The sequence below is a fragment of the Cherax quadricarinatus genome, chromosome 83 (assembly GCF_038502225.1).
Source record: "Cherax quadricarinatus isolate ZL_2023a chromosome 83, ASM3850222v1, whole genome shotgun sequence".
Lineage (NCBI taxonomy): Eukaryota > Metazoa > Arthropoda > Malacostraca > Decapoda > Parastacidae > Cherax > Cherax quadricarinatus.
The window spans coordinates 3,798,745-3,811,713 of NC_091374.1; the positions used below are offsets into that span (position 1 = coordinate 3,798,745).

General features: G+C 37.0%; 1 protein-coding gene across 6 annotated transcripts in view; it reads right to left on the reverse strand.

Annotated features, from left to right (window-relative positions):
* The window catches only part of LOC128702140 (chloride channel protein 2), a 300,885-nt gene that overhangs the window by 50,913 nt on the left and 237,003 nt on the right, over window positions 1–12,969 (reverse strand). The gene's annotated exons all lie outside the window — the stretch shown is intronic.

The window sequence follows — 12,969 nt, forward strand, 5'->3', positions numbered from 1 at the left end:
CGTTGAAATATGTTAGCCTACGATAGACTTCAGCAAGGCAATGATGATATCGTCAAACATTCCAGCAAGGGTTCACGAACTACAGGAGCTTCAAAGGTTTCGACTGAAGGACCCTGCAGTGCAAGATATTCTGAGCTGATAACCGCCTATGGTTAATCAATCATAAGTCATCAACATTCAACATTTTCTCAAATAACCTCTCTTCATATATTTAATACCAATATCTTCTAATCCAATACAGAAACAATTTCTTTCTTAACAAGTAAATCCACTGTCATCAACTAGTTGACGAATTGCAAAGGTAAATTCTTGACCTGGTCGACAATAAGTAAGTAAATTTATTCAGGTATACACAAATACAGTTACATAGAATTATCATACATAGCAGCATATGTGTAGAGAACCTAGGATAACCCAAAAAAGTCAGAGTGACTTATTTCCATTGGGGTCCTTTTACCTTATTATTATAATATAAAGGTTATAATATTTTCTTATTATTCTACAATGAAGATAACATCTTATTATCATACTAAAAAGACTATCTACTACACGAGGGTCATTAAGACTATCTACAATACGAGGGTCATTACTAGGAATAAGGTAAAATTTACACGTATTTTAGCTAAAAAATAGAAAATCATTCCCCTCCCTTTCTGTAGCTTCATTCATCAGACACTTTTTGGCAGTCTTCTTGAACTGGTTCATGCTATGACTGGCTTTGACATGTGCGGGTAGTCTGTTCCATTCCTTTATTGCTGTACAATAAAAGGTGTTTGACGCCTGGCCACTGACTGTGGGTACTACAAAGTTGTGCTCTCTCCCCCTAGTACTATGATTGCTTTGGTTCCCAACCTTGACAAAATTCTTGACCTGGAATAAATCAATACCCAGAGAGACCTCCCTATGGCAAAGTTATAGCAGTAATTACATAAACCTGGTAGCAAGATGGCCGAACCCAACTGCACTTAAATTTATACAAGCCATAAATTCAACATGTAATAAGAAGGTTGAAAATGAGGGTGAGGCTTGTAACTGCAGCCAGCGGGGAGGTCCTGGGATTATTGGGGGAGCAGCATTGGGTCACTAGGCTGCGTCAGCCTGCTCACAATCGATGACTTGTTTCACTGGAAAACAAATATATTTTCATCCCAGCTTTACTCTTACTTTTGTTAATAAAACCGGGCAGACCCGCAGTGAGCGGCCACCATAAAATAATAAGTCACACTGTAGGAACGAAAGTGAGCTGTTTTCCCGTCAGCTGTTTTAAACCTGCCAATAGAGCTTAAGTTTCTCCCTGATTATATGATTTTCTGGTGTGGGCTCGCCGATTTGTTTTTCAGGGATCGAATCCTGGCTCCTGGCACCATCTCACAGTAAATTTGTCGATCTGCATTACTGATTTCTGGACTCGTACGCCCTAAGATACCCTTAAAATTGCATTGAGTTCGACTGAACCACTTTCACCCTAAAACAATATAATTGTTTCTAACGTTCTTGAAACTAATTTTGTTATTGGTTTTTATTTATATTCCTTTATTTCTGCCCTTTTCATTTCAGAAAGTCAGGCCCAACAATTTCATCAGAATATTTTGTATGTCGTAATCAAGACTCCCCTAGTGGCGTTTGTATTTATCCTCTGGGAACCCTCTCTACTTACCCCAGCCCATTCTGACATTCCTCCTATACTGTCACTCTTCTGTCTTCAGTCTCCCCCTCTTATAGTATCACGCTCCTGTCTCTCCCTCCTATACTATCATTCTCCTGTCTTCTGTCTCTCAAGTACTCTTTGTATGTATTCACTTATTTGTGTTTGCGTGGGTCGAGTCTTTGCTCCACTGTGTACTCTGTGATTGTAGAGGGTTGAGTCTCTGCTCCTGGCCCCGCTTAATTAAAAATTGCCGATTTCAATATTTTCCGTTTCACTGACCTGTCGTATCCATCCATAAGACCATGTATGAAGTTTACTTTCACTTGAGGTCTAGGTCATTTTACTTCTTGATAACCCTGAGGCTGAAACATTATTTCCTGACGTTCGTACATTCGTGTGCGTGCAAGCGTGCGGGAAGTCCGGCACGATTATTTCATTATTATACCAACTTATAAAATGAAAATTTTCAACGAAATTATGAGTAAATTTTAATTTGATGGAAAATCACACTCGCCTTTATGCTCATGTCTGTACATAAATATCAGAGGTAAACTGTTTTAAATATTGGGCTATCTTACTACTGCATTAGTTTAAATATTTACAATTATAACGAAAATACACAAAACGAAACAACCACAGAAACTGGAACATGATTTCAGTATGACGTGCTTCAGAATTTGTTAATGATTAGGTAAGATTATTTAGGTACAAGTGCGCACAAGTACAATGATCATACACTATATGTGCATATTACCTAGGATAACCTCCTCCCCCCCCAAAAAAAAATCAGACAAAAGCGACTTATTTCCATTGGGGTCCTTGTCCTTTCTATGGAGGAAACTCAACCACTGTCTCTCAAAAAGCGTCCTGATATTGCAATTCCATTAACCCTCCGAACTGCAGCGTTCAAAGTATAGAAACTAAACTATACTTCCCAATGGGGTTCAAACCCCACCCGTGGTATAGTTTGTTTGCAATCGTGTCATTACGATTTAGTGAGTCATGTTCCAAATGGAAATGTCACTGATTTGTTTAGGGGTTATCTTAGGTAATTTAAATATATGATACTTAAGCATAATAATTTGTGTAACTATTTATGTGTACCTGTACCTAAATAAGCTTACTTACACCTTAAATGGAAAGAAAATTAATAAAGACATGAATTATACACTAGTTACCCACCAGCCACTACATTGCACCATAGAAAACGATAAACCACGTGGCAGCTTTCTGAGTACCATGACCAGACTCCAGACCTCAGCATCACACATTTAGTCTGGTGAGGGGCTCTTATGCAACTGATTGTTATCATAAGAACATTGGGTGGTTAATAAGTTTTAAAGTCTATCTAAAACACTAAGACCAAGAATACTTTAATCGTCATGTTACTATGTATGATAATTGTACTTGGGCGGATTGTACCTAAATAAACTTACATATATGCGTTGAGAAATACACCTCGGTGTATACAGCCTTTGTATATTATTATTTAGAGGGAAGCACTAAACCCATAGGGGTCATGCAAGGCCTGAGGAATGCGTGGCAATCAGGTTTGATCTAAAGAGAGGAAAAATTGAATTCTTTCCAACAGGAGCCCCTCACCGGCATTAAAGGAATTAAACTTGTTCTCCCGTTCCATGTATCGAACCTAATTGCCTCCCACTTTCCCTGGCGCTGTATTACCCTTATGTGTCAGGTGATAGACTTAAATATCCTATCAACTTTACCAAGAAAAAGCGTTGTATGACCCCTAAGGATTTAGCTCTTCCCCCACTAAATATAATTACCCAGAAAATCTCGTTCAAAAACAATATAAAATAATTTATTTATTCTTTGCCAATATACAAGGACGAGACAAGAAGTATCTGAACTACGAAGTAATAAAGACAAATTATCGCTATTTGAAACTATTATGAAAACGTTTTCTATAACCAAACTGTCTCTATTAACTGAAATATCGGTATTTATATACCCATGCGAGGCAGGTTCCAATCTACACCAAACTATTCCCTCTTAAACTCATCAAAGCTACCTGTAAGTATTGACTTTAATAAATCTGCTTGGCAGTTTGTTCCGCCTATCTACAAAAGCCTCTACTTCCAAACCATTTTTTATATATCCTTTTAAAATCTAAATTTATTAAAATAGAAGCCACTGTTCTGTCTTGGTTAGCACATATTTCCTACAGCCGGAAATATGAGTGTTTTCCAATTGTATTTTTTCAGTGAAATTGCTGTAGCGTAACATCACTGCTCCTTTGGGTTCAGATGTCTCCTGATTAGACCCAGTAATTTTAGCATGTGGAATTAATTTAGAATATATATATATTTAGATTAGTGCTCCCCGAGGCAGTTTTCTTTCCCCAAATTAGAATTTTAAACTCGTCCAAACTGAACTGCATCTGCCACTTTTCTGACCACTAAGTTGCCAGGTGTCCTCTAACAAAATTTTGTAGTCCTTGGCGAGTTACTGTGGTAATATGCATGAAATGATTCATAGAAACCAGTTAACCGGTGTTTTGGAAGTGGGTAAACACGATGACTGCATAAAGTAGAAGTGGGGACACTGCATGTATAACGTGTATATCTTTATATGTTGTTAAATTAGACACATGTGCAACTCTTGGGAATCTTTATTGAGGAAACGTTTCGCCACACAGTGGCTTCATCAGTCCATACATAGGAGAAACTTTAAGAACAGGAGGAGAATGAGGTAATCAGTCCCTCAACCTTGAGTCGATGTGGTCAGTCCATCAATACATTCAAGATTGATGGACTGACCACATCGACTCAAGGTTGAGGGACTGATTACCTCATTCTCCTCCTATTCTTCAAGTTTCTCCTATGTATGGACTGATGAAGCCACTGTGTGGCGAAACGTTTCCTCAATAAAGATACCCAAGAGTTGCACATGTGTCTAATTTAACAACATGTCGGTTCTTTGAACCATTCATCTACAATCTTTATATGTGCATATTTCACATAAAATATTAACAAGTAAAAACTGTGCTAAAATGTCGATACCTGGTAATAAAACAAATTTTATTATTGGATCATGTGAGTTCTGGAAATACAGCTTGGGCGCAAGTGATGGTGGTGAACGTTCTTCGCGTCAATTTTATTCTATGCAAAATGACCAGTGTTAAAACAACAATGCTGTAATAATACTAAACGATGGTAATAGTACCGATACTAGTAGTATAAATGCATTTTTAATCGTTTTTAAAAATATATAAATGCAGTCGATTGCTGACAGATTTACATCTCTAAAACAGGGAAGCATAATTGTCAGATGGAATAAATTGAGGCTTAGATGCGGTGAAAACCTGTTTTAACGGTATCATTGCATCTAAAAGTGATATAAAACACCATACCAGTACCTGAGTTATTTATTTCACCTTACCAGTAATTTACCCGTTGATATATATCAATGAGTACAACAGTCGCAAAAAAACATCAGTTCAATACAGTAATCAAAATAATATATATATATATATATATATATATATATATATATATATATATATATATATATATATATATATATATATATATATATTTGCAGTTTGGAGGGATATGTTGTGTATCTTTATACGTATATGCTTCTAAACTGTTGTATTCTGAGCACCTCTGCAAAAGCAGTGATAATGTTTGAGTGTGGTGAAAGTGTTGAATGATGATGAAAGTATTTTCTTTTTGGGGATTTTTTCTTTTTCGGGTCACCCTGCCTCGGTGGGAGACGACCGACTTGTTGAAATATATATATATATATATATATATATATATATATATATATACATATATATATATATATATTTATATATATATATATGTCGTGCCGAATATGTAAAACTGGTCAATTAGCAAGAACTCATTTAAAATTAAGTCCTTTCTAAAAAAATTTCTTATACGTTTAAAGATACATTTTTTTCATTAATAGTGATGTAAAAATTTATAATTTTGCACCAAAAGGAACTTAGAAAACTTACCTAACCTTATTATAACAAGAACAATTTATTTTAGCCTAACCCAACTTAATATATTTTAGATTTGTTTACAATAATTTAATACTAAATAGACACAGTGAAATATATTTTTTTCGTTAGGTTCAGAATGATTTTGGAGAAATTATTGCATACATAAATTTTCACTTGCCCTGTATTGCAAGATGAGCGTTGCTATTTAAGCCAAGATGGCAAGTTCTGCCTATTCGGCACGACATATATATATATATATATATATATATATATATATATATATATATATATATATATATATATATATATATATATATATATATATATATATATATATATATATATATATATATATATATATATATATATATATATATATATATATATATATGTATATATGTGTGTGTGTGTGTGTGTGTGTGTGTGTGTGTGTGTGTGTGTATGTGTGTGTGTGTGTGTGTGTGTGTGTGTGTGTGTGTGTGTGTGTGTGTGTGTGTGTGTGTGTGTAAAAATATCTGTACTTAAGAAATACTAAGTTATCAATAATTATTGAAAAATAACAATATTAATAATGCACTAGAAGATTACAAAAGTATCATTTTCTGGACTGTTGGCGAGGTAAGGACAAATCTATACATTATCTTCACTCTGGTGTAAAAGTTAGAGTTCATAGGAGAGTTAAAAGCAGCAGTGGTGATGGTGGTGGTGGTGGGTGCGCCAACACAGCCCCTGGATCAATGGTAACAACTAGGATGCAGGAGCCCCAAAACATTCTCTCTACCACCCACATCCACACAGCTACAAGCACAATATGTAGAACATTCCCCATGTGACCTCGGTCTACTTGAAATCAATAAATTGACTGTGAACCTGATTATCGCATGACCAATAGCCACCCACTCAAAAGTCACTAAATCCTAAGAAAGTCATCATGACACCGAATATTTCGCCAGAGTAATATAATGATCAACACGGCAGGCTAGATGGCATGTTGAAGAAGCCTACACAAATTAAAACCTACCACTACTTCAGACTGTAAATTCCTTACTGTAATTTTTACCACTGAATCTATCATAGCTTAGTTAATTTTAAGCCTGCCCATAATGCTCTGTATACAAGGGGCTTTTGGCATATACACCCAACTACTATAATTCCTTGTACAAATAAGTATTATGTCCTACTAAACTATTATATACACATTATCTTTAAATTTATAATAAATATGATTATTTTTATGAGTTACCTAATTAGTATTGTTCTCTTTTTTGTTACCACTTAACATTTCAAAACATTTTCATTATATTTTCAATAAGGTGATCAAAAAAAAATAAAACTTGGAAATGCCTTTCTCCATAAGGCTGTTTATGTTACATGTTGAAATCTAAGTATACGTGCAATCAAAGAAATCGTATAAAACATACTTTAGACGCAGCTACCATCTACGAAAGTCCTAGATGGAGATAAATGCTGCAAAGATGACAGGTGATAAAAAGACAATTACAGAAACGAACTTTACCGAGACGTTTCGCCTGTGGACAAAACTTCGACGGTTAATAATGGTCAAAACCTAAATAATGTTCCTTTCTACACCTGTGTTTTTCCACCCCCTGCAAATCCTAAGTCTTGGAAATGAAAATAACCCTTGCACTTATGAACTTTGTATAAAATCGAATCATACAGAATGTGAAAAAAAAAATTGGAATTATGGTAAGCATAAATCTGAAATAAAGAGAACAGTGAATAAGCCTTCGTGATAAGTAACAAACTTGGATTTATATCAAGAGGTGAGCAACAAACCCAACGATTATTGTACAACTTTACAGTTCATTAGTAAGGCTCATTTGGATTATGCGGTGCAATGCTCATCTCCATACTACAAAACTGATCCATTGTATTAATTCGCTGCTTCAAAAAAGCAGTGCTGGGCCACCCTGTGTCTGAAAGTAGGTAATGTACATACATACACACACACATATATATATATATATATATATATATATATATATATATATATATATATATATATATATATATATATATATATATATATATATATATATATACACACACACACACACACACACAAAACAACCACTCTGAAAGAATAGAGAAATTCCAAGCGCTTTCGTGACTACTCACATTATCAAGGAACCATAGTTCCTTGATAATGTGAGTAGTCACGAAAGCGCTTGGAATTTCTCTATTCTTTCAGAGTGGTTGTTTTGCATATTTTGAAATCACCTGTTTACTGTGATCTTATTGCTTATTGCATATATATATATATATATATATATATATATATATATATATATATATATATATATATATATATATATATAATATGTATGAGAGAGTTAGTTTAATATGTTTATTATGCACCCCATACCCATCCTGTGGGCGGTAGTCAAAAGTTTACAGAGGTACATAATTGGTCCAGGGACTGGACTCCCAAGTTTTGATAGCTGAGCAAGTTACAGAGGTAATGAACTCACAATTTACGAAGGTAATGAACTCCAGGTAGGTCTAGTCACAATCATGACAAATTACAAAGGTATTTACAGATTACAGAGGTACGTAGTGGGTCCAGGGACTGGGCCCCCAAAGTTTTGATAGCTGAAGAGAGAGTTTAGTATAACATCTTTATTATGCACTCATACCCATTCTGTCGGCGGCAGTCAAATGATTACAGAGGTACATAATGGGTCCAAGGACTGAGCTACAAAGTTTTAATAACTGAACAAATTACAGTGATAATTAACTATTTACATGTTTATATATTCCCACACACGGGTATGAATATACTGGGTACTTTGTTTACTTGGGTCGATTCAGCGTTCCTGACCCCACCTGGTACGCTACTTTGACACTATTGGTTCCTAGTTTCACTATCATACCTATTCTTAAAACTGTGCATAGAGTTCGCTTCTATCACTTCCGCAGCTACTTTATTCTATAGCCTCAAAAAGTACTTCCCATCTTCCCTTCGACTCTGTTTTCTTTATTAAGATTCCATCTATTCTATGTCCTTGGGTTAGGGTTCTTGCATTTTGGCCTGTCCTTATTCACCCTATCACTTCCTCTTAGTATCTTACGTCTTAGATACCCTAGTCCTCCTTTACTCGTGACTTGATCCAATTTTTATTCTCAATTTATGCTTTATGTCTGCAATGACAATGCATAATGAATGAATAAATGAATGTGTGTGTGTGTGTGTGTGTACTCACCTAGTTGTACTCACCTAGTTGAGGTTAAAGGGGTCGAGTCCAAGCTCCTGGCCCCGCCTCTTCACTGGTCGCTACTAGGTCACTCTCCCTGAACCGTGAGCTTTATCATACCTCTGCTTAAAGCTATGTACGGATCCTGCCCCCACTACATCGCTTCCCAAACTATTCCACTTACTGACTACTCTGTGGCTGAAGAAATACTTCCTAACATCCCTGTGATTCATCTGTGTCTTCAACTTCCAACTGTGTCCCCTTGTTGCTGTGTCCCATCTCTGGAACATCCTGTCTTTGTCCACCTTGTCAATTCCTCTCAGTATTTTCTATGTCGTTATCATGTCCCCCCTATCTCTCCTGTCCTCCAGTGTCGTCAGGTTGATTTCCCTTAACCTCTCCTCGTAGGACATACCTCTTAGCTCTGGGACTAGTCTTGTTGCAAACCTTTGCACTTTCTCTAGTTTCTTTACGTGCTTGGCTAGGTGTGGGTTCCAAAGTGGTGCCGCATACTCCAATATGGGCCTAACGTACACGGTGTACAGGATCCTGAACGATTCCTTATTGAGATGTCGGAATGCTGTTCTGAGGTTTGCTAGGCGCCCATATGCTGCAGCAGTTATTTGGTTGATGTGCGCTTCAGCAGATGTGCCTGGTGTTATACTCACCCCAAGATCTTTTTCCTTGAGTGAGGTTTGTAGTCTCTGGCCCCCTAGGCTGTGCTCCGTCTGCGGTCTTCTTTGCCCTTCCCCAATCTTCATGACTTTGCACTTGGTGGGGTTGAACTCCAGGAGCCAATTGCTGGACCAGGTCTGCAGCCTGTCCAGATCCCTTTGTAGCTCTGCCTGGTCTTCGATTGAGTGAATTCTTCTCATCAACTTCACATCTGCAAACAGGGACACCTCGGAGTCTATTCCTTCCGTCATGTCGTTCACAAATACCAAAAACAGCACTGGTCCTAGGACTGACCCCTGTGGGACCCCGCTGGTCACAGGTGCCCACTCTGACACCTCGCCACGTACCATGACTCGCTGCTGTCTTCCTGATAAGTATTCCCTGATCCATTGTAGTGCCTTCCCTGTTATCCCTGCTTGGTCTCATGTGTGGTGTGTGTGTGTGTGTGTGTGTGTGTGTGTGTGTGTGTGTGTGTGTGTGTGTGTGTGTGTGTGTGTGTGAGAGAGAGAGAGAGAGAGAGAGAGAGAGGTGAAAGAACCAAGAGTTTTGCCTCGGGCAGATGTGAACTCAAGAAAGTTCACCTTGCATGTAAATACGGCATTTAATCTACCTCATAAAAAGTCACAACATGGACTAACTACGATAATTTTAACAAATTGCGTCTGTAAGTAGTACTTTCAAAATGTAATTAAATTATACATTCAAATAATTTCAGATACTGGTTAGCTTAGGTTGCAGATTATAGGGTAACAAAGTAAAAGAAAAGTTTAGATATGAATTGATTTAGTTGAGCGGTGATGATGGACGGGTGAAGACGGGTGAATTTATGAGGGGAAGCAACGGGTGAATTATGACAGGAGATGGGTCATTAAAGCTAGGTGAGGAACACTGCCAACTTTTCCCTCATTTAGTGTAAATTGGCAAATTGGCTGCCACTGACAACGAGTATCGTTTGGAATGATAAAATACTTTTATCACCAGGTTTACCAGATAGCGCGCCACGCCACAGTGGCCTTCCATAGGTTCAATACAGTGGTGAAACTTTCTCCCGAACTCTCAAAATATTTGTAACGTGAAAAAGAGGAGACGACGATGATCCCGAACATCAACAAAGAGAAGAATGAAAGGGGAGAAGGATAAACTTGAAGACGAAAAATAAATGAAGAAGATAAATAGTTAAAGAAAAACAGAAGAGGATTACAATAATTAGATTAAGGAAGAAGGAAATGAAGAGGAAACAATGAAGAGACGCAGCCTGGGTCGTTGCCATGCCCATGTAACCTTTTAACTAGGAAATAAGTAATAAACCTTTACGAGACATTAAGACAAATTTATATGTGAGCGACGCCTAGAACAGCAGTCTGGTATGTAAGTTGTAATGAAATATCTTCTGAAGTTTGGAGGCGAGCGTGACCTGGAGGGGAAAAAGGAATAAGTAGGTGGGATACGAAAGGAGGAATACAAGATGAAGGGAGAAAGGATAGGATAAAGGGAGGAAGGATTTTGGAGTTCTGGTTAGCAGTAATCTACAGTCAAGACAACAGTGAGTAAGTGTTCGCAATAAAGCGAACAGAATTCTTGGTTTCATATCAAGAAGTAGAAATAACAGGAGTCCTCAGATTCTTTAACTTTATATATCGTTGGTTAGGCCTCATTTAAGATTATGCTGCACAATTCTGGTCACCGTATTACAGAATGAACCTAAATGTGCTGGAAAACGCATAGAGAGCGATAACAAAGTTGATCCCATGTATCAGAAATTTTTCCTACGAGGATACACTGAAGGCACTGAATCTGCACTCTCAAGAAGGGCGTAGAATTAAGGGAGATATGACTGAGGTGTATAAATGTAAGACAAGAATAAAGGGGCTGTAAATAACATGATAAAAATATCTAACAAAACAGGACTCGCAGGAATGGGTTCAAGTTGAAAAAATTTTGATTTACAAAAGATATAGGCAAGCATTTTGGTAACTGAGCTGTTCATAAGTGGGGAAAAAACTCCCGGGTAGCGTCATTTTACCCGAAATCTTGTATAGCTTTAAAAAAAATAGGTTAGACAAGTACACGAGTTAGTGTGGGTGACTGTGGCCAGTAGGCCTGCTGCAGGGCTCCTTTCTTATGGAGGGAAGACTACGATGAAGGGAGACTTGGAATAAAGAGGAGGAAACAAGGTGAAGGGAGGAGGAATATAATCGAGGGGGGGAATGAGATGAAGGGATGGGAAACATAATGAAGGAAAGGGGACTAAGATGAAGAGAGACTAAGGAGAGGAATAGGATGAAAGGAGGGGGAAATATGATGAAGGAAGGGTAAATAAGATGAAGGGGAAATAAGATGAAAGGGGAAATAAGGTGAAGGGGGATAAAATGAATGAAGGGGAATAAGATGAATGAAGGGGATAAGATGAATGAAGGGGATAAGATGAATGAGGGGGGAATAAGATGAAGGAAGGGAGATACGATGAAGAAAGGGGGAATAAGATGAAAGGGGGAATAAGATGAAGAAAGGGGGAATGTCATGAAGGCAATTAGCTAATATAAAGAAACTATTATTTATGTCTTATAAAAACAATATCTAGATCCGTTTGCTTGTTCAGATGCAAGGAACAAAAATGTTGCTGTTGTTGACATTATCCAATTTATTGGTATAGGTACCTGCGTGTTAGTGCACTGTTGCAGGGAAATGGGGAGGGTAATATACTGTACACTAGATCAGCAAATTAAATTAAATTAGCGTGCATGAGCGTGTTAGATAGGAGTGAATGGAGACGAATGATACTTGGGACCTGACGATCTGTTGGAGGGTGAGCAGGGTAATATTTAGTGAAGGGATTCAGGGAAACCGGTTATTTTCATATAGTCGGACTTGAGTCCTGGAAATGGGAAGTACAATGCCTGCACTTTAAAGGAGTGGTTTGGGATATTGGCAGTTTGGAGGGATATGTTGTGTATCTTTATACGTATATGCTTCTAAACTGTTGTATTCTGGGCACCTCTGCAAAAGCAGTGATAATGTGTGAGTGTGGTGAAAGTGTTGAATGATGATGAAAGTATTTTCTTTTTGGGGATTTTCTTTCTTTTTTGGGTCACCCTGCCTCGGTGGGAGACGACCGACTTGTTGAAAAAAAAAATTATATATATATATAAATAATATATATATATATATATACATATATATATATATATATATACTAAAAGATGGGGTGGTAGGGGAAGTGGAATATTCAAACGGCTTCAGGAAGAAATCCAAATATTCTTCCTTGAAGTCTTTTTATGCACTTCTCCGAGGCAATGGGTCCCACAATTTACACCAGAGGTGGACCCCATCCCATATATATATACATATATATATATATATATATACATATATATATACATATATATATATATATACATATATATATATATATATATATATATATATATAGTTCTTCTCCCACTGATTTGGATAAT